This window comes from Tamandua tetradactyla, chromosome 8 (assembly GCF_023851605.1).
Source record: "Tamandua tetradactyla isolate mTamTet1 chromosome 8, mTamTet1.pri, whole genome shotgun sequence".
Classification (NCBI taxonomy): domain Eukaryota; kingdom Metazoa; phylum Chordata; class Mammalia; order Pilosa; family Myrmecophagidae; genus Tamandua; species Tamandua tetradactyla.
Window position 1 is genome coordinate 29,097,443 of NC_135334.1, and position 23,544 is coordinate 29,120,986.

At 39.6% G+C, this 23,544-nt stretch overlaps 1 long non-coding RNA gene across 4 annotated transcripts in view; it reads right to left on the reverse strand.

Moving 5' to 3' along the window:
- The window catches only part of LOC143644229 (uncharacterized), a 66,438-nt gene extending 61,224 nt beyond the window's left edge, over nucleotides 1-5,214 (reverse strand). For all 4 annotated transcript variants that reach the window (XR_013156568.1, XR_013156567.1, XR_013156565.1 and 1 more), the window contains exon 1: nucleotides 5,152-5,214. This is a non-coding gene — a long non-coding RNA (uncharacterized LOC143644229). The remainder of the gene's footprint in view (nucleotides 1-5,151) is intronic.
- Nucleotides 5,215-23,544: the final 18,330 nt, after the last annotated feature.

The following is a 23,544-nucleotide window of genomic DNA, read 5'->3' on the forward strand; positions in this document are numbered from 1 at the left end:
TCAGGCAAATTCTCCTCTGTCTCTGGACCTTTGAAAACTCATAAGTTATATGCTGCCAACATACAAAGGAAGAACAGTCATGGGAAACAGTTATTTCCATTGGGAGGAAGAAACACAGGGGTCCCTGGACCCAAGCAGTTTCGAAAATCCACAGGGCAAAGTCCATTAGATTTCAAAGTCTGAGAGTCATTTATCTTCGGGGCTTTAGAAAGCAGCAATCCCACCTTTTCCAAGGGCATATGCAGAGGCCTGCCTCTCTCCAAATGCAACCTTGAGAGATATTGGGAAGACCACCTTTTTCTTAGCTCCACCCTCTCCAAGGATCATGGTTGCACCGGGGCTCTCTGCCATCTCTGGGGCACACACTCAACACCTCCATGTGGTGGCATCCAGGCTCTCCCCAACCCCCAAGGAATGTGCTTCACTCTCTCCAAGGCCTGAGGCAGCATGGCTCTCCCACTGCAATGAGGTGGGAGGCCCATCCTCTGGCTTTGGTGCAAACTCACCCTCTCCATGGGCTTGGGTGGGTCTGCTCTCCTGGCCTGAGGCTTCTTGACTTCAGACCTCAGCCTCCATGGTTTTGCCTCTGAAGTTATTTTTCCTCCAATGTGTCCCTTCTCTGAACCCCCCAGTCCAGACTGGCAGCAGCTCTGTTTATACAGGTCCCACAGTACTCTCATTGGCTTTCTATGCAGTATCCTTGGATCATGCCCATCAGATATAAGGACTTTCCACAGATCCTTCCTGGATAACTCCATGTCCAATCCTGGCTTTCTCTGAAATGGCTGACTGGTTCCACATTTGGCCAAGGCCTCATATGGGGCACTATTCTCTGGGGCCTCCCTTCCTGGAAGCTGAGAATTTTCCAGAATATCAATTTCTGCTTTCTTTGTACCCAAGAGTTCAGTTCTTCGCTTATCTCTTTCCTGTTACATTTCACTATAAGCTGTGAGGATAAACCAGGCTACACTTTCACATTTAATTTGGAGATCTCTTTTGCTAAATATCCAAGTTCATGGCCTTTAAAATCAGCCTTCTAGCCAAAGCCCCTAGTCAACTTTGCCAGACTGTCTGCAATTTTAAAACAAGGCTCACTTTCCTTCCAATCTATAATAGTACGTGCTTCATTTCTGTCTAAGTCTTTATCAGAAGTGTCTTTAGAGTCCACATTTCTACCAACAGTCTCTTCACAGCTTTCTAGGCCTTTCTATCAAGCTTCTCACAACTCTTCCAGAATTTTCCCCGTATCCATTTAAAAAGCTGTTCCAACATGTTTGGTATTTGCAAACTGCAGCAGCAGCACCCCACTCCTGGTACCAAAATCTGTTCTAGTTTGGTAACTGCCAGAATGCAATATACCAGAAACGGAATGGCTTTTAAAAAGGGGAATTTAATAAGTTGCTAGTTTACAGTTCTAGGGCTGAGATAATGTCCCAATTAAAACAAATCTATAGAAATGTCCAATCAAAGGCATACAGGGAAAAATACCTTGGTTCAAGGCCAATGAAGTTCAGGATTTCTCTCTCATCTGGAAGGGCATGTAGCAAACAAGGCATCATCTGCTAGCTTCCTCTCCTGGCTTCCTCTTTCAGAAGACTCCCTGGGAGGCATTTTCCTTCTTCATCTCCAAAGGTCACTTGCTGGTGGACTCTCTTCTCATGGCTATGTCATTCTGTTCTGCCCTCTCTGAATCTCTCATTCTCCAAAAGGTTTCATCTTTTATAGAACTTCAGAAACTAATCAAGACCTACCCAAATGGGTGGAGACATGCCTCCACCTAATCCAGTTTAACAACCACTCTTGATTAAATCACATCTCCAGGGAGATGATCTAATTACAGTTTCAAACATACAATACTGAATAGGGATTAGAAGGAGTGGCTGCTTTTACAAAATGGGATCAGGATTAAAACATGACTTTTCTAGGGTACATACATCCTTTCAAACCAGCACATGTACTCAAGACAGAGTCATGAATTGAAATCCCTAGGTAAATCAGCAGGAACCCTGGTTTACAGTGTTGGTTATGTCATGCCAGTTGATTTCCAGACAGTTTGTGCCATCGGATGCATGTCAATCTATGTATCTCCCCACAACTTCACCAATGCTGAGTGATGTACTTTATTGAAGATTCCTTCCTTCCTTCCTTCCTTTCTCCCTTCCTTTCATTCTTCCTTCCTCCCTTCTCTCTCTCTGTCTCTGTCTCTTTCTTTCAAGTAAAAATAGTACATGCTTAAAACAAACAGCCAGCTTTTTTTTCAAATAACAAAGACATACCCATTAAAACTAAGATAAAAAGAAGGTTTCCCCTGTGATCCCTCATTTCTGTTTAACAGAGATACTCACCATAGCAATTTGGAATTTTTAAATGGGGAATAAATTTAGAAAAAGAAAAATAACAACAAAGCACTATTTTGGGGTGGCATGATTACATAATTAGACAATCCAAGTAAATAAACTTAAAATCTATTAGGGGGGAAAAACTGGAGAGGAACAGAAGAAATAAGATAAACAAAATGTTGATAATTGTTGAAGTTGGATGATGTGTACATGGCATGTAATTATACTATTCTACTTTTCTATAAGTTTGAATATTTTTCTGATAAAAAATTTTTTAAACTTTTAAAAATCTCTTAGAGATAATAAATTAATTCCAAAAAATTGCAAAAGATTACGTACCAAAAAAAGATTGCATACACCCACAAAAATAATTTCACTTCAATATACAATTTAGAAAACATAATTAAAATACAATCCTATTTATAAAAGTAACGAGGAGCATTAAATATTAATATTTAATATTAATTATATTTATTATTAATTATTTGTATAAATAAATTGATATTTAATATTAATTACATAATAACTATGTAATAAAAGGACTATTTAGAGAAAATGATCAAATTTATTAGGGGAAATAAAGGAACTCTAAAACAGAGAAATCCTCATGGCCAAGAAGACTAAATGCAGTAAAGATGGCAATGCTTTCCAAGTTAATGTACTGATTTGATACAGTACCTAAAGAAATGCCACATTAATGGATGTAGGTCATAATTTCTGTTCTCATTCAGATTCTTTTTTGTCATAACATTTATTTTATACTCTTGAGTCTTACTTTTCTGCATTATTTGGTCACGAAACCTAGCTTTTTTTTTTTTCATGTGTAGCTTTTTTTTTTTCAGAAGTAATTGCTACTGTCAAAAAACTTTTGTTTGAAATGTCACATTGTTGTGGAGCATCTGTTGAGCATTCACCAACTTCATGATGCATCAGTTCAGTTTACAGCACCTCTTTCCACATGCAGGCCTGCTGCTCATGTGTTGATAAAGAAAACGGAGGCCACAGAAGTCACTATTCATTAATTTATTCATTCAACAACTTTTTCCTAACTCTTACCATGTACTGGATAATGTGCTTAGTTCAAGAGTAGGGGTATAAAGGTATGAGATGTAATCCCAGACTTAAAAATATCACAATCCAGTGGAGTAAATGAAACATGAACAGAAAATTATAATAAGATACGAGGTTAAGTCAAAGACGGTCCTCTTGCTTTCACATCCCTTTTAAGCTTCTGCCAGCAGCCTGTTTCCCAGCACAAGGCTGATTCTGAAGTCCGATATACAAAAGTGCTTATTTCAGTTTCCAGAAAAAGAAAAAGAAAGCTATTTAAATGATGAGCATGCATTTTCTGAGTGGACAAAAGAAAATTATATCGAATTCAGAGTCAAATCTCAAGGTTTGGGGAGATTGTTCTGTTTTGTTACTGATGAAAAGAAATTATGATTTCTCATCTATGCTAATAGAAATGAAATGGTATATAATTATGCTTTTAATTTACAGTAAATTTGAATAAAGGTGTTACTACATTCATATATTTAAAAGTCATTCGTATAAAACCTTTGCTCATTTTACTATAGAGTTGTTTGTATTTCTCACTGATTTATTTTTTTAAAGTGACAATTAGTTCATCTGTAGGCCAATCCATTAAAATGATACTTGATAGTTAAAAGAACATGTTCTGGAGTTAGGTAGATCCACTTTTACTTCCTGGCTTTGGGCATTTGTCATCATCTGTAAAATAGGAGTAAAAATAATACTTCCTATTTCAGGGAGATGTGGTATGGATTGACTAGTGGTCCTCCAAAAAGATATATCCATCCAAAACCTCAGAAGGTGACCTAATTTAGAATAAGCATTTTTACACATATAATTAAGGTAAAGATTTGGAGGTGAGATAATGCTAGATTAGGGTGGGTCCCAAATCCACTGACAAGTATCCTTATAAGAGACAGAAAAAGAGAAGACACAGGGAGAAGTGGGGAAGACAGCCATGTGAAGATAGAAGTAGAGATTGGAGTGATGCAGCCATACCCAAGGAATGCCAGGAGCCACCAGAAGCTGGAAGAAGCAAGAAAGAATTTACTACTAAGCCTTCAGAGTGAGTACAGCCCTGCCAACACCTTGATTTGGGATGACTGGCCTCCAAAATTGTGGGCAAATAAATTATTTATTGTTCTTTATTTATTACAAAATCTTTGTTTTATATAAAACAAATAATTGTTTAAACCATCAAGTTTGTGGTAATCTATTACAGAAGCCCCAGGAAACTAATACAGATGTGGTAAATATTAAATGAGAAAAGTGACAGCATACCTGGTATATAATTATAGGTACCATTTAGTGCTCACTGTCATTATTATTATTGGAAATAATAAAACAATGACACAATAAGCAAAGTTTATTTTGGTACAGTTTAAAATATTCCAAGTATTTTAACATCTATTAAAGAATCTATAGCAACCCTGTAAAGTACATAGGGCTTTGCTGAAGTAATGCATCGCTTGTGCTGTCTAGACTAGAAGAGTAAGCAGAGTTGTAAGTGAAGTTTTTAGGTGAGATAGGAAAGAAGACAAGGCTCAGATGGGTTAACTGTTAGCTCATATTACACCTTGTGGGTGAGGGGGAATCTTAGTGCGCGAGGCCTAAATGTGATAAATGGAAAGGAAGACTGGACAAAAATTTTGCATGGTGTCACCTAGATGTCAGCTGAAGTTGCCCTACTTCTTCAAGTCTAGGACAGCATGCTCTGTGGAAGTTCCAAGCCCCTCTCCCCTCACTCCCAAAAATTTCTACAAATTCCTGGGAAGTTTACCTTCTCACGGTTATTTCTGGCTGAAATTCCTCCCAGTGAATTGGTGCAGTGTGTGGATCACCGTAGTAACCAACATTCCATGTTCCATTGACCCTGAAGGAAATTCAACTGACATACAGGCAAAATAAAACAGATCTACTCTTGCAAGGCACAGTAGATATTACTGAAAATTTGTAAGGGACAAAAGAGAGAGTTACATTGTCAAACAAAAAACAAACAGTCTTCAAATTGCACATGGACACCCCTGTTCATCTTTTGGTCACTCCACAGTCAAGATTTTTTCCATTGGTCACTATTTCCCCACAGGCAGATCTCAGCCTCACTCCATCTTGCCACCTGTCTTCTCTTCTGCTCCTCTGATCTCTCCTCAACCCCTTCCTGGATTAGTTGTAATAATTTCAAATTCTCTTTATTTTATTTTTTTGCTTGGGCAGGCCAGGAATTGAACCCAGGTCTTCGGCATGGCAGGGGAGAGTCTGCCTGCTGAGCCACTGTGTTCTACCCTCTTTATTCTATTTTCCTGGTGAATTCAGTGCTCCTCTATCTCGGGTTTAGATCAACCTCTGCATTTCCCAATCCAATAGGTGCTCAGCAGACCAAGAGATTTTCATATGCCTAACCATTTCTTTTTGTGTCCTGTTCCCATTCTCTGTTGTAGTTATACAGCACCATTTTTTTCTCTATTACATCAGCATTTAAAATTTCACTCAGTACCAACGCATTTGTCTTCATGTCCCCAGTGCTCAAATGTTAACTGAATAGGCGAACACACATTCTGGAGAATGAGGATGAAGAAATTTCCAGATGTTAACACTCCGTAGTTTGAAAACAAAGATGAAGATCAACAACCTATATTGTAGGGTGGTATCTGGGAATCTGGGAATGTGTAAGTCTTATGGGATTTATTTAGGAATTGGTTCTCATGACCATGGGGAAGGGCAAATCCAAATTCCATAAGGCTGGTTGCAAGTTGGGAACTTCGATGAAAGTTTTAAATTCCCCAGGAGAAGCTGGATGGCTGAAGTAGGGACAGAAACCCTTCTTTCTGGCTGCTGAAATCATCAGCTCTCCCCTTAAGGCCTTTAACTGATTTGATAAGACTTACTGCTGACGGCAATCTCTTTTGTTGATTATAGATGCGATCAGCCATAGATGCAATCTATTGACTACTGGTTTAAGTTCAGGAAACCCTCACAGTAACCATCAGGGCAGTGCTTGCTTGACCAAACAACTGGACACCATACCTAGCCAAGTTGTCACGTGAACTTAACCATCACAAACACTAATTAGTTTTAATAAATTTTGGAATTATAACCAACACCCTGTATTTTATGTAGGATTTTCCTGTAAACCCATGGCTTCTCTAATAGAAAATAAATTAAAATAAGCATTGTTGTAATAAATTATATGTATGCTTCAAGACTAAAAGGGAATCATATATGTAAATTATACCTCAATAAAGCTGATTTTTTAAAAGAGGAAGAGGGGGATCATGAGTGTATGCATATTCTGCCCCAGAGGAGTTGATAGCAGCTCCAAATAGAAATGAAGCAGTTAAAATTTTACAAACCCAAAGACTAGCACACACCTGTTATTCCCGTACAACAGAATTGCCCTCAGTTATTTACGGATGGCCAACATGGAGGCTAGGCTACTATATCCTGTTGTTTTGAGTAAGCACCTCAGGAAAAAATTGAATAATCAATTGGTCAATTAAAAAAAAACTTCTTGTTTAATGAAATTGCTGCTTGGGATTCATTCTCCTACATTGGTGGGCTGATAAATGGCTGGCCGTGTGCTGGGGTTGGGGGTTGGGGTGATGGAGGTAAGAGCAGACAGGCCCTGATCTGTAGTGTTTACTGATTTTGATGGTATAAATTCTTCCACCATTGCTGATTTCAAGCTACCAATGATATGTCACTGAGTGTAGAGTTGGAAAGAAATACACAGAATCAGTTCTTGCAGTCCTGTACAAGCCAGATCCAGCATATCACTGGGCCTAGAGCAACTAAAAATTGAATATAGAATAGGCTACAAATGTTTCTTTTGATATTTCTGATTGTCCCTATACTTTAATTTTACTTTCTCAACTGATAGCCAAGTACAAATATTACTACACAACCACTATTCTAAGCTGATATCCAAGATAATATTTTATCAAAAAAAAAAAGACTAAAGCCCTTATAGTCAAATCTACTCCTATAGCAGCTACATTTTGAGCATTTTGAATGGACAATGGTGCAGTCATGGCTTGAGTAAGATGGAGGTGCCAAGGAAGGATACTGACAGACATTGCACAGGGACAGCCTATCAATTATCCTCAGTTAAACTCTCAAGGTTCTTCAGAGAATCTATAAATACCTGAAACTGCATCTCCTGATGATCTAGTTAGCTAGCGCTACAGCAGACTTTTTGGATTACCCTGTCTTACTGGCTTCCAATATATCAGCATAAAGAAAAGGAAACAAATTCAGTTTCTAGAAATTTTTTCCCTCCCCTTTTATTTTATAAAGCCTGTTTTTGCCTCTAGTTGATGACAATAGTGTTCTCCTCCATATGAAAGTGTAAATTACCATATTGGTAGCTGTCTTTGAGTTATTCTCTAATAGTAGATAACTTTATGAAAAATTTCAAACATACCAAAAGAAAATAATAATGAAGCTCCACGTACTCATCCAATTTCAATAATTATCATCATCCTGTTGTTGTCGTTTCCCATATCTCCACTACCTAATTTCAGCATTTTTTTCCTTTGAGTTCTTTGAGGCAAATACCTAACAGCTTATCTTTCCATCCAAAAATACTTCAGTGTGCATCTCTTCCAGATAAAGATCTTTATAAAAATATATCCACAGTAGCATCATCACATATTTCATTGTAAGATTTTTCTTTATTACACTATGATATGTGCTAACATTTGATTCATTTTTTATTTATCTTGTTTGGAACATGAGATTATGCAGATTTCTCTCTCTCACTAATTCTGGACTATCCTCATCCATTGTTTTCCAAGTATTTCCTCCTCCCCCATTCTGTTCTCACTTTCCAGAAGTCTTGACATTGACTCTTCGAATCTATGCCTTGTCTCAATGTGTTTTTCACAATTTCTATTTCTTTATCTCTCCATTCTTCTCTCTGGGTAACTTCCTTCCCTCTCCCTTCCAGCTCATCAGATAGCTCTTCAGTTTTGTCTAACCTGCTATTTAAGCAACCCACTGAGTTTATTTCAATTCACTGTTTTTTTAAAAAGTTATTATTTCTAGTCATACTATTGGTTAGTATTCAGGTCTGACAATTCTTTTATATAATGGCTTGTTCTTTCCTTCAGGCTTCTATTCCCCCATTATCTCCTGAATCATTTAAAGTTAATCATCATCTTTACCACTCCTCCTTCCCTCAAAACACAGTCATAACAACACTCTTTAGACTTCTAGACTGATTTTAGCACCAGTCTTTTCCATCACGCAGATTACTTTATTAATACTATCCAGAATTTTAATTCTATCTTTTATTTAACCCCAAACAATACAACTTTATTCATTGGTGTTTTAGATTTACTCACATCTTTACCATTTTCATTGCAAATATTTTTCTTGCAGTTCAGTCATTCTTTATGGGATCACATTCCTACTTCCTTTAGAAGTTCCTTTCCTAATAGTTGCACACTTTCAATTCTCATTTGTTCTGAAAATGTTTATTTTGTTTTCTGTAATGAAAAATGATCTCAAAGGGTCTAGGTGGACATTTTTTCTCTCTTGGCACTTTGATGATAGCATTCTATAGTATATTGCTTTCTTTCGGTATGGAGAAATAAATTGACAGAACAATTATCATTAATTGTTAACTATTCCACCTTTTTCTCATTTGCTGCTTTTAAGATCACCTCTGTTTTTGGTGTGCTGGGTTTCACTGCTATGTGTCTAGGTATGGCTCACTTTTTATTAAACCTAATTGGGATTCACTGTTTCTTTAATCTGAAGATTCATGGTTTTTGTTTTATTATTATTTTTTAATTTCACCAATTCTGGAAAGTTCTCACCCATTCTTTCTTTAAGAATCACCTCATTCACACTTTCTATCTCCTTCAGGTACCCTAGTTTGATTAGACTTTCTCACTCTGTTTTCCATATCTCTTAATTTCTATAGCTCTCTTTAACTTCATGCTTGTTTTCAGTGTGCTACATAGTTGATTTTTTCAGATTTACCTTTCAATCGATTATTTCTTTAGCAGTGTTTAATATAGTTAATTCTTTTGTTGAATTTTAATTCAATTATTATATTTTCAGTTCTACTTGATTTGGCTAATTTTCAAGTCAGGTTGGTAATTTTCTTTCAATAAACTGTTATTCCTAACTCAGGTTTTTCATTCTCCTTTATTTCCTTAAACATACTGAAATACTCATTTTTATATACTACATCTGAAAATTCCTCTGTCTGAATTCTTTGTGGACATGGTTCTGTTTATTTGTGCTGACTCTTGTTTCAAGTGTTCCTGTATGTACTGTGTGTGTTTTGTTTGGCTTGGTTGTTTTTTTTTTTTTTATTCAACAAGTTTATTAAGCATTCATGGGGTAGGGGGGTGGGGGTGATAGGGGTAAGAGGAGTTGAGAGATAAGGTCATGATTGCTCCAGACTCCAAATTTATGTTCTACATTGGTGATTAAATTTAAAAATAATAATAATAACAGGCTAGGTTTACACACCCATGAAGCAGTAGGGCTAACTACCTTATCTTGGACGGTTCTAAAATCATCTCTGATGAAATTTCCCAAAGAAAAGTTCCAAATGTTTTAAGCAGCTATAGCTTTGCTAAATAAAAGTGTAACTTCTTTAAGTAGACAAAGATGACAGACCAGGCTCATTTCAGATGCATTCATTTGATGCCTTGCTTTAATGCTTTCAAAATTTGGAACAATGGCTTGCATTCTTAGCCATGCATCAAAAAGCGCATGTGGAACCTTTGAAAATTATAGGTACTGTTCACTCGCTACTTCCATTACCGCTGCCAACTCCTTCCTAAATTAGAATCTCTAGACGAAGATCTAGGTCATAGACATTTAAAAAGGGCATCATGGGTGATTCTGACACACAAGCAGGTATAAGGCCCACTGGCTTATTCTAACCCCTAGTACTTCCAGAAGCTTCATAATTGTACCTTCTTCTCACAGCACTTTATTTTTTAAAATGCTACCTTAGCACCATCTTATTATAATCAAAACTATGTCAATATATGAAAATCTAGCCCAGAGAGAGTTTTCCCATCTCCTAAATTATAAAATCTTTTTTTTTATAATCATTAATTCACAATATCATCACTTAGTTGCATATTCATCATTTCTTTGGATTGGTTTTTTAATTGGAACTCACATGCATTGAAATTCCTGGAGAACTTTTGAGGGGGAACATTCCTCAGGTGAAGATTTGTGTTTACACAAATTGCACTAGGTAAATGTTCAATTAAACCAGGTAAACAAATTAAATACTCAGCACACAGTTTTGTTTTGTTTTGTTAATTTTTTATTAATTAAAAAAAATTACAAGTAAAAAACACAAACATTCCCAACACATACACTCAGCAATTCACAATATCATCACATAGTTACACATTCATCATCATGATCATTTCCCAGAACATTTGCATCAATTCAGAAAAAGAAATGAAAAGACAACAGAAAAATAAAACAAAAACAGAAAAAAACGTTTTAATACCATACCCCTTACCCCTCCCTTTCATTGATCACTAGCATTTCAAACTAAATTTATTTTAACATTTGTTCCCCCTATTATTTATTTTTATTCCATATGTTCTATTCCTCTGTTGACAAGGTAGATAAAAGGAGCATCAGACACAAGGTTTTCACAAACACACAGTCACATTGTGAAGGCTATATCATTATACAATCATCAGCAAGAAACATGGCTACTGGAACACAGCTCTACATTTTCAGGCAGTTCCTTCCAGCCTCTCCATTACATCTTGGATAACAAGGTGATATCTACTTAATGCATAAGAATAACCTCCAGGATAACCTCTCAACTCTGTTTGGAATCTCTCAGCCATTGCCATTTAGTCTCATTTCACTCTTCCCCCTTTTGACCGAGAAGGTTTTCTCAATCCCTTGATGCTGAGTCTCAGCTCATTCTAGGGTTTTCCTCAATCCCTTGATGCTGAGTCTCAGCTCATTCCAGGATCTCTGTCCCACGTTGCCAAGAAGGTCCACACCCCTGGGAGTCATGTCCACCATAGACAGGGGGAGGGTGGTGAGTTTGCTTGTTGTGTTGGCTGGAGAGAGAGGCCACATCTGAGCAACAGAAGAGGTTCTCTTGGGGGTGACTCTTAGGCCTAAATTTAAGCAGACTTGACCTATCCTTTGTGGGGTTAAGTTTCATATGAACAAACCCCAAGACTGGGGGATCAGCCTATAGCTTTGGTTGCCCACACTGCTTGTGAGAATATCAAGAATTCAACTTGGGAAAGTTGAGTTTTTTCCCCATTCTCACCATTCCCCAAAGGGGACTTTGCAAATACTTTTCCACTCACTGATCAAATCAATCTTGGATTCATCAGGGCATCACCTGGACAAACCAACAAAATCTCATGTCCTATACAAAGTTCCATGTACTTAAGCTGTTCAACCAACTATCTACATAAGTTATATTAGGAGAAGCAATAGTCAAAGTATAAATTTGTACCAAATAAACATTTTTTTGCTTTAGTCCCACACATGAGTTGAAATTTTAAAATATTAAGTACCATCTATTTTCAGCACACTGCAGTAATGACATTCTTTTGTTCTTCCTCACGCAAAAACATTTTTTAAATTTGTACATTTAGTCACTATCATTATACACTCTAGGCATTCCTAGATTATACCATCTCAATCTTTATCGTCTATCTTTCCTTGTTATTTCATTTATGCCCCAGCCCACCTCCTTCTTTCATTCTCATATGCAACTTCATTCAGTGTTTTAACATAATTGTATTACAGTTAGGTAATATTGTGCTGTCCATTTCTGAGTTTTTATATTCAGTCCTGTTGCACAATCTGTATCCCTTCAGCTCCAATGACCCAATATCTTACCCTATTTCTATCTCCTGATGGGCTCTGTTACCAACGAAATATTTCAAGTTTATTCACTAATGTCAGTTCATATCAATGAGGCCATACAGTATTTGTCCTTTTGTTTCTGGCTAATCACACTCAGCATAATGTCCTTAGGTCCATTCATGTTGTTACATACTTCATAACTTTATTCTGTCTTACAGCTGCATAATATTCCATCTTATGTAAATGTCACAGTTTGTTTAGCCAACTGTCTGTTGATGGACATTTTGGTTGTTTCCATCTCTTGGTAATTGTTAATAATGCTGCTATAAACATTGGTGTGTAAATGTCCATTTGTGTCCTTGGCCTCGTATCCTTTGAGTAGAGACAGCATATAGATGGGTCCTGTTTTTTAATCCATTCTGCCAGACTATGTCTTTTGATTGGAGAGTTTAATCTATTAACATTCAGTGTTATTACTGCATGGGTAGTACTTTCTTCTACTATTTTGCCTTCTGGATTTTATAGGTCATATCTAATTTTCCTTCTTTTTACCTTTACTCATAGTCTTCCTTTCTACACTCTTCTCCACACCTCTCTCTTCTGTCTTCGTATCTGTCTCTAGTGTTCCCTTTGGCATTTCTTGCAGAGCTGGTCTCTTGGTCACAAATTCTCTCAGTGATTTTTTTGTCTGAAAATGTTTTAATTTCTCCCTCATTTTTGAAGGACAATTTTGCTGGATATAGAATTCTTGGTTGGCAGTTTTTCTCTTTTAATAATTTAAATATATCATCCCACTGTCTTCTTGCCTCCATGGTTTTTGCTGAGAGATCTGCACATAGTCTTATTGGGCTTCCCTTGTATGTGATGGATTGCTTTTCTCTTGCTGCTTTCAAGATTCTCTCTTTCTCTTTGACCTCTGACATTCTGATTAGTTAATGTCTTGGAGTATGTCTATTTGGATCTATTCTCTTGGGGGTACGCTGTACTTCTTGGATCTGTAATTTTAAGTCTTTCACAAGAGTTGGGAAATTTTCAGTGATAATTTCCTCCAATTGTTTTTCTCCTCCTTTTCCCTTCTCTTCTCCTTCTTGGATTCACACAACACGTTTATTCATGCGCTTCATATTGTCCTTCAATTCCGTGAGTCCCTGCTCATATTTTTTCATTTTTTCCCCTATATTTTCTTTTTCTTGCTGGATTTCAGATGTTCCGTCCTCCAGTTCATTAATCCTATGTTCTGTCTCTCGAAATCTACCATCGTATGTTTCCATTGTTTTTTCATCTCTTCTACCTTGCCTTTCATTCCCATAAGTTCTGTGATTTGTTTTTTCAGACTTTCAATTTCTTCTTTTTGTTCATTCCTTGCCTTCTTTATATCCTCCCTCAATTCATTGATTTGGTTTTTGGTGAGGTTTTCCATGTCTGTTCGTACATTCTGAATTAATTGTTTCAGCTCCTGTATGCCATTTGAATTGTTTGTTTGTTCCTTTGACTGGGCTGTATCTTCAATTTTCCTAGTGTGATTTGTTATTTTTTGCTGGTGTCTAGGCATTTAATTACCTTAACTAGTTTATTCTGGAGATTGCTTTCACTTCTTTTACCTAGGGTTTTCTAGCTGGATGAATTTGTTGTCTATCTGTTCTTTTACATTCAGTTCAGCTTTATCTGGACCTCTAGCTTAAGTTTTGTTTAACAGAGGAGAATTTTTTAGTTCTTGTTTTCTTGTTTCTTGCCCTGCTTGTATGGTGCCTTCCCCACCCCCCACTCTTAGGAGGGTCTACTTAGATATTATAGACCCCAGCCAGATTTTCCCAGACCAAAGTGGCCTCCTATCAGGAAGAAAGAGTCATCTGCATCAGTTTTCCCTCAGGGTGAGACCCAGCAGGTTGAAAGACTTTCCTGTGAAGTCTCTGGACTCTGTTTTTCTTATCCTGCCCAGTATGTGGTGCTTGTCTGCCTGCAGGTCCTACCAGCATAAGATGATGCGGTATCTTTAACTTTGGCGGACTCTCCCTGCTGGGGACACGGTAGAGACAGAGGAGAGGTTGTAGGGTGGTTTTAATGGCTTCAAATTACCAAGCCCTGGTGTCTGAATTCCTTGAGGGAGGGATTCCACCTGAGTTGGGCTTCACCCCTCCCCTGGGGAAGGCACAGGCTCCAGACAAGCCCCCAAAGAGCTCACTTCTGCCTATGCCTGGGGCAGTTGCAGCCTGAGTAGTCCGCTATATCCAAAGGCAGTCAAGCCTTTGTAGAAACAGAGCCACAAAAACCTGTTTCCTTCTTTTTTCCCCCCCCCCTTTTTCTGTCAGCCCTGCCTCCTTGGCGCCAGGGCAAAAATGAGCAACCTCTGCTTTGACCAGGTTCACCTAAGGTGGGGGCCTATTTTAGTAGTCAGAATTTGTTAATTAATTGCACAATTGGTGTTTGATTTGTTCAGCCCCTGCGGCTGTTAAAGTCTCTTTCCTTTCCCCTCTGGGAAGCAGCCTGTGGGGGAGGGGTGCCGGCCACCGAGGCTTGTGGAACTCACTGTTCTGTGGGGGCTCACAGCCAGTCCAGCTGGTCCAGACTGGGGTACACTGTGTGTCTGGTCACTGACATGGCCCCAAGAGCTTTTCTGTACTGTTTCTGGTTATTTAGTAGTTGTTCTGGAGGACGAACTAAAATGCGCACTAAAAGCTGCCATCTGACCCAGAAGTCTCAGCACACAGTTTTTTAGACCAAGCAGGAAATATGACTCAGAGCCCAAACTGGCACGAGGGCTAGCCATTGGTCATATATTCTCAGAAGAAACTTTCTTTTCTCCAACCAGAACCATGGCAAGACAAACAAGTTTTGCTGTCTGCTTCTCGGGTAATTTTTTCCCCTTATTTACCCTTTCTCTTAGGGTAAACACTTTGTGGTTCCTGGTTTTATGAAGGGAGTCTCCAATCTAACTCTCTGATTTGAATCCAAAGTTTTACTTTTGTCCCCTGCATAGTTGTGTTAGTCAGGGTTCTCTAGAGAAACAGAAACAACAGGAGAGGTCTGTAAATATGAGATATATAAAGGTGTCTCAAGCAACTATCACAATGGAAGACTCCAAAACCCATAGGACAGGCTGTGATGCTGGAAGCTCCGATGAACAGTTTGGGTGAACTGCACAGAAGAGGCTTACTGGCTGAAGAAGCAGGGAAAGAGTCTGTCTTCTTCCTTAAAAACCTTCAGCTGATTGGATTACATCATTGTGGGAGACACACCTTAGTTGATCTCAGATGTAATCAGCCATAGATGAAATCAAATGACTGATGATTTAATCAACCAGCCACCAAATGTCTTTGCAACAATAGTCATGCCACTGCCTGCCTGAACAGACAACTGGGCATAATCATCTGACCAAATTGACACCAGAACTTAACCAGTACAGTTCACCCTTTGTCGACATGATAGCTCTACACATCACCTTGAAACACATTTAATTTCTAAATAGAACACAATATGGACATATGTTTCACCTAATAATATATAACTGTCCTGCATACAACTGGAAATGCATTAATCTCTCCAGAATAGGGTGCAAGTCCATAGGTTACGTTCACTCTTAAACTTCATATCATATAACTTAAGCACTATAATAACCAATAAAACTTATGTCATATGATACGGGGAAAACAAGATTTTGTGTGTGCAAATGCAAACATACTTATAGTAAAATAGGGAGGAAGTACTCATACACAGTCCTCATTTCTGTAACTGATCACATGGTCGTAGGTCATATTTATTACTACCTTCTACTACCTATTTCATGTTCCCTTTACCCTCAGCAAGTACTTAAGCTGGCCATGGTTCTTTGCCGGTAAGGTGAACCAAACTGCCATTCCTGAAGTTTCTGGGCCATTGATAATCTTGCCTGAATTGGGTGGTTGCAGTTTTCCATTGACTTTAATCATGGGGCTTGGTATAGTAAGAGACACCCTTGGGGATCTGCTGTATCCCAGAAAAATTCTTCTTTGCCTCCATTTTGTAGTTGCAGTCCTATTTCCCCTTGATAGTCAGCATCAGTTACCCCAGACAGAATAGCAATCCCCTTCTGTGCCTATTGATTCAGTGGCATGAGAAGCCCAAAATTGTCAGGTGGCAGGATAAACCTCCAGTTCAGTGGAATTATTTGTTGTGTCTCCTGGTAGGAGCACTCCTCCTTTTGGAACTAAGACATGTAGACCAGCACAGCTTAAGGTTTCAGGGACAGGAAGCAAACATTTTCCTAGTGGACCACGAGGGTTAATAGTGAGTGCTGCCACTCCCATTTCCACCCCTTGATTGCTGGACCCGTGAAACCTGGCTCTGGGAGAAACAGCACCATAGAGTGGATGCTGATTCACAGCATACACAGCCTCCTGGGGAACACTGCCCAACCCCTGCAAGGTATTGCCAGCTAGTTGGCATCATAATTGGGTCTTCAAAAGGCCATTCCGCCATTCTATCAACCCAGCTGCCTCTGGATGATGGGGAACATGGTAAGACCAGAGAATTCCATGAGCATGTGCCCATTCCCACACTTCATTTGCTGTGAAGTGTGTTCCTCGATCAGAAAAATGCTGTGTGGAATACCATGACAGTGGATAAGGCATTCTGTAAGTCCACATATGGTAGTTTTTGCATAAGCATTGCATGTAGAGAAGGCAACCCCATATCCAGAGCATGTGTCTATTCCAGTTACAACAAATTGCTCTCCCTTCCTGATGGAAGTGGTCCAATATAATCAATCTACTACCAGGTAGCAGGCTGATCACCTTGGGGAATGCCTCCTTTTAAGAGACCTAAGTATGGGTCTTAGCTGCCGGGAGATTGGTCATTCAAAAGTGGTCATAGCCAGGTTAGCCTTGGTGAGTGGAAGTCCATGTTGCTGAGCCCATGTATAACCTCCATCCCTACCACCATGCCCACTTTGTTCATGAGCCCATTGGACAATGGCAGGAGTGAGTATACAGCCCATGAGTCAGTATACAAAGGCACCTGTGGCCAATTCTTCCAAGCAAAATGAGCAATCAGGTGTACTGCATGAAGTTCTGCCCACTGGGAGGATTTCCCCACATCACTGTCCTTCAAGGACATCCCAGAATGGGGTTGTAGTGGTACAGCTGTCCACTTCCCAGTGGTCCCTGCATATCATGCAGGACCATCAGTAAACCAGGCCCAAGTCTTCCCTTCTTCAGTCAACTGACTGTAAGGAACTCCCTGAGAGGCCATAGCTCTGGTCTGAGAAAGAGAAGGCAATGTGGCAGGAGTGGGAGTCATAGGAATTTGGTCCACTTCCTCATGTAACCTACTTGTGCCTTCATAACGTGCTCAAGCCCTGTGCTGATTTAAAAGGATATATGTACCCTTGAAAAGCCATGTTTTAATTCTAATCCCATTTTGTAAAAGCAGCCATTTCTTGTGTGATTTAATCAAGAGTGGTTGTTAAGATGGATTAGGTGGAGGCATATCTCCACCCATTTGGGTGAGTCTTGATTGGTTTACTGGAGTCCTATTAAAGAGGAAACATTTTGGAGAATGAGAGATTCAGAGAGAGCAGAGAAGAATGACATAGCCATGAGAAGCAGAGAGCTCACAAGCCAGCAGCCTTTGGAGATGAAGAAGGAAGATGCCTCCCAGGGAGGTTCATGAAACAGGAAGCCAGGAGAGAAAGCTAGCAGATGATGCCTTGCTTGCCATGTGTCCTTCCAGCTGAGAGAGAAACTGACTGTGCTCACCATGTGCCTTCTTACTTGAGAGGCATACCCTGAACTTCATCAGCCTTCTTGGACCAAGGTATTTTAAGGAAGAAGACAGACTCTTTCCCTGCTTCTTCAGCCAGTAAGCCTCTTCTGTGCAGTTCATCCAAACTGTTCATCGGAGCTTCCAGCATCACAGCCTGTCTATGGGTTTTGGAGTCTTCCATTGTGATAGTTGCTTGAGAACAAAATTGGACATTTCTATAGACTTGTTGTAATTGGGACATTTTCTCAGACTTAGAACTGTAAACTAGCAACTTATTAAATTCCCCTTTTTAAAAGCCATTCTGTTTCTGATAAATTGCATTCTGACAGCTAGCAAAATAGAACAAGCCCTATCTCTAATATACAATTTCCATTTTATGATGCAGTGCTGCTGTGCACACCCACCTTTATGGCTTGTCGGTCAGGCAACACCCAGCTCATGATAGGCAAGTCAGGTTTCGTGGTAACTTGATGGCCCTTGGTTAAGTGTTCAGCCTCTGCTAAGGCCTAGTAGGCTAAAAGTTGTTTCTCAAAGGAGAGTGATATCTGCAGCAGATGGTAAGGTTTTATTCTAAAATCCTAAGGTTGTGCATTGTGATTCTCCTATAGGGGCCTGCAAAAGTCTACAGACAACATCCCTATTTGCCACTGACACTTCTAGCACCATTGGATCTGTTTGATCATACGGTCCAAGTGATAGTGCAGCTTGCACAGTAGCCTGAACCTGTTATAGTGCCTCCTCTTGTTCCAGTCCCTGCTCAAAACTAGCAGCTTTTCTGGTCACTCAGTAAATAGGCAATTGAGGAATATGATGTCTCCAAAATCCAAACAGGCCAACTAGGCATTGTGCTTCTTTTTTGGTCATAGGAGGGACCAGATGCAACAACTTATCCTTCACCTTAGAAGGGATATCTCCACATGGCCCACATTGGACACCACTGGATACTGAAATTTCACTGTGGATGGCCTCTGTATTTTTGTTGGATTTATCTCCCATCCCATCACCTACAATTGTCTTACCAATATGTCTGGAGTAGTTGCTACTGCTTGTTCACTAAATACAATCAGCATGATATCAATAATATAATGGGCCAGTATGATGTCTTGTGGGAAGGAGAAACAATCAAGGACACTGCAGACAAGATTGTGCCATAGGGCTGGAGAGTTGATATACCCCTGAGGCAGGACAGTGAAGGTATATTGCTGGCCTTGCCAGCTGAATACAAACTGTTTCTGGTGGTCCTTACTGATAGCTATTGAAAAAAAACCATTTGTCAGATCAATAGCTGCATACTAGGTACCATGTGATGTGTTGATTTGCTCAAGCAATGATACTTCATCCGGAAAAGCAGTTACAATCGGAGTCACCACCTGGTTCAGTTTATGATAATCCACTGCCATCCTTCAAGTCCCATCTGTTTTCTGCATGGGCCAAATAGAAGAGAAGAATGGGAACACGTTGGGAATCACCACCCCTGCATCCTTCAAGTCCTTAAGAGTGGCACGAATCTCTCAATCCTCCAAGAATATGGCATTCCTTCTGATTCACTATTTTGCTAGGTAGGGGCCATTCTAGTGGCTTCAGTTTGCCTTTCCTACCATAATAGCCCTGATCCCATGAGTCAGAGAACCATTGTGGAGATTCTGCTAGTTGCAGAGTGTATTGATTCTGGAACTGGGGAAAGGACCACAGAATGGGTCCCATTGTGGGACACTGGACCTATTGTGTGACAGACCTGAGCTAAAACTCATCAATCTCCTGATCTCCATAAACCCCTGCTCTGACTGGTTGACCAGCATGACAATTTGGGTCTTATAGAATTCTTATTCACTTCTGAGCCAGTGTCTAATAATCCCTGAAATACCTGATCATTTCCTTTGCCCCAGTGCACAGTCACCCTAGTAAAAGGCTATAGGTCTCCTTGGGAAAGGCTAGGAGGAAAGTTAATAGTGTAAATTTGAGGCAATGTAAAAGGGTCCTTCCCCAAAGATACCCAGACTGCCCCTCATTTGAGGGGATCTGGGTCTGTAAACTCTCTCAAGCCTGGGGATTGATGAACAGACTGTGATTCTCTGTTTTTGTAATTCAAGTTAGATTTCTATTCACTTGACCTAGACTTCTTCTGCTTATACATCTCAAACAAGAATTTAGTAGACTGCCCATCTAGTCTACTTCTAGGTACCTAATGATCTACTAGCCAACACAAGTCAGGCTACTTTGACTGCTGCTTTAAGTCTATTGTTCATTACAGTGGCCACGCCCACCTTGTCTATGGTGATTAACTGTTGCCACATGGTTTCTGCCAATTGGGATCTGACCATCACCATTGTGTTTAAGGATTCCAGCTCAGTGATAGCAGTTCCTACAGTAATATCTGACCTATAGAGAAGGGTGACTACAGAGTTCTTCAGGGATGATGGAACTAGTCTCATTAATTTATTTCTCAAAGTTCTGGTGAAAGATGTTCCTCTGGACACTCCTGGTTGTGTGAGCAGGTCTTCCATGATAAATTCACTCTACCTTCCTGTCTTTCCAAGCATCTCGATCCCCTCATCTACATTATACCAGGGCAGTTCTGGCATTTTGGCCTCAGGTAATGTCAGCCACCTTCGGATCTATGTTTTAGCTAGCCATCTAAACTGTTAATCCCCTTTCTAGCCCCTTGAGCTACAACACAGTATGCAGAATATCTTCTTAGTGAGCCCATATCAATAAATTCAGCTTAATCCAACCTTATATTCTTCCACCATTATCCCACATCTTCAATATCCATTCTCACACACATTCCCCTGGCTTCTGTCTATATAGATTGGAAACTCATGCAGTTCTTTTGGAGTATAACGTACCTCCTCACAGGTCACACTTTGTACCTCACCTTTTGGGGCGTGTTGGAACTTTAGTCTGGTTATGGTTCTTGAAGAAAAGAGGGGTGGTTGGTGTGAGTCATAAAAAGTAATAGAACCATCTTTCAAGCCAATTACCTCAAGCCATTGCAGTTTCATCTGGTGAAACAGGATTAGTCATTCCAGACAGAGGAGTGAGGGCTGTTTCCTCAGGGAGAGGTGATTACAGAGTTAGCTGGCACTGAAGGGTTTATCTCATTAGGTGGAGGCTGGAAGATAGATTCCTCTGAGGATACTGGAGGCTGGGAAGCTGTTTCCTCAGGGCAGTCATTACAGATATAACTAGCAAGGGCTCAGCAGATTCTACTGATCCCATTTCCCCATCACCATCATTATCAAGTCATATATCACCATCCCACATTTCAGGATCCCATTATTTTGCAATCAAAGCCCTTATTTTAACAGCAGACACCCTGCAAGGTTGAGATTTTAGTTTGTGTTGTAAATCTGCTACTCACACAATGAGGCTTTGTGTCTGGTTTTCAGAGCTCTCAAGTTCGCAACCACAGGAAATATGATTTTCTTTCAGGGCACATATGGAAACTTTTATTTCATTCATATGGTGCTGAAGTTTCAAATTTAGAGCCTTCAGCTCATACCTTTCCCTCATCACTGTATCTGGCATATTTAACAACAACCAGTCGATATCATTATACATCTTAATTCCACATAACTCCATAAAGGTATCAAAAACATTATCACCCAGAGCCCTGACTCTGACAAACAAATAGCAAAATCTAATTGAGATACTTTAAGTATCTCTTTTGTCAACTCACTCCATGGACTGTAATTCCATCTTAATTAATGGAAACAGAATCATTTGCGTCTCTGAGTCTAGTCAGAGTAGAAAACCAATTATAAAACCTGTTTTTAAGATTCTGTTTCTCAAGAACCACTCGTGTTACCAAGCTGTGTTAGTCAGGGTTCTCTAGAGAACAGAACCAACAGAAGAGACCTGTAAATATGAGATTTATAAGGATGTCTCATGCAACTGTTGTAATGGAAGACTCCAAAATCTGTACGGCAGGCTGTGAGGCTGGCAGCTCCAGTGAAGTATCTGGACGAACTCCACAGAAGAGGCTCCCTGACTGAAAAAGCAGCGAAAGAGTCTCTTCTTCCTTAAAAGCCTCCAACTGATCTCGTTTATGGGAGACACGCCTTAGTTGATCTCAGATGTAATCAGCCACAGATGCAATCAACTGACTGATGATTTAATCAACCAGTCACAGAAATATACTTGCAGGAACAGTCAGGCCAGTGCTTGCCTGACCAGACAACTAGGCATAATCATTTGGCCAAGTTGACACCAGTACCTAACCATCACAGCAACTAATGCTCTTAGCCTTTGCTTACCTCCCTAAATATACTTGCCTCACTTTGTTGTTGTTGCTATTTATTTCACATTTTTAGATGTTTCACAATGAAATGTTTTTTTTTTTAAATTTAGTCTGTCATACTATGTGATGATGCTGTGAGTCAATGATAATTTGGATGGTTTATATGGTGTGTGTATTAGTTAAGCTGCCAGAATGCAATATACCAGAAATGGAATAACTTTTAAAAAGGGAATTTAATAAGTTGCAAGTTTATAGTTCTAAGGCCATAAATATGTCCTAACAAGGCATCCAGGGAAGGATACCTTGGCTCAAGATCGGGTGATCTGGAAAGGCATGTGGCTGGTGTCTGTTGGTCCTTATTCCTGGTTCTGTTGCTTCCAGCTTCTGATACCAGTGGTTTCCTCTCTAAGCATCTGTAGGCCTTCACTTAACTCCTCCGGGACATGACTCTGGGTTTCATCTCTTAGCTTAGCATCTGCTGAGGCTGGAGATTTCTTCTCTTCACATTCTGGCTAAGCTACTAGTCCTTGCTTAGCACCCAGTATATTTCTATCTTGACCCCCAAGTCTACACCTGCTCTGCCCTGAGCTCTTTCAAAAATGTTTCCTTTTTTAAAGGACTCCAGTAAACTAATCAAGACCAACCTAGAATACATGGAGTCACATCTTCATCTAATCAAAACTTCACACCTACAATTGGGTATGCCACATCTCCATTGAGATAATCTAATCAAAATTTTCACCTACAATATTGAATCTGGATTAAAAAGAAACAGCTGTTTCCACAAAATCAGATCAAGATTAAAACATGGCTTCCTGGGGGTTATAATAGATTCAAACCAGCACCATGGGTGAATACATCTCAACAAAACTGTATTAAAAATTTAATACAGTTTTTGTCAGAAATATAAGTCTACAAATCCTATTTTGCCTGGATATCTCACAGATCCAAAACTTTAGTAGTGACCTTTATTACCTCTACCACCATCTCATTTTCCTTCAGAAACTTTTTCTAATAAATAGCATCACCTTCCATCCACCTGGTCATAAGACAACAACAACAAAAAATTGGCATAGGTCTTGGCCAAAATGGCGGCTTAGCGAGATGTGGGATTTAGTTCGTCCTCCAGTGCAGCCAATAAATAGTCAGAAACAGTACAGAACAACTGCAGGGCCACATCAGTGACTGTATGCAAAGCATATCCTAGACTGGACCAGCTGGACTGGCTGTGAGCCCACCCAGAAAAATGAGTTCCCCCAGCCGTGGTGGCCGGCACCCCTCCCCCACAGGCTGCTTCCCAGAGGGGAAAGGAAAAAAAGCTTACCAGCAGCAGGGGCTGAGCACAACAAAACTCCAATTGTGCAA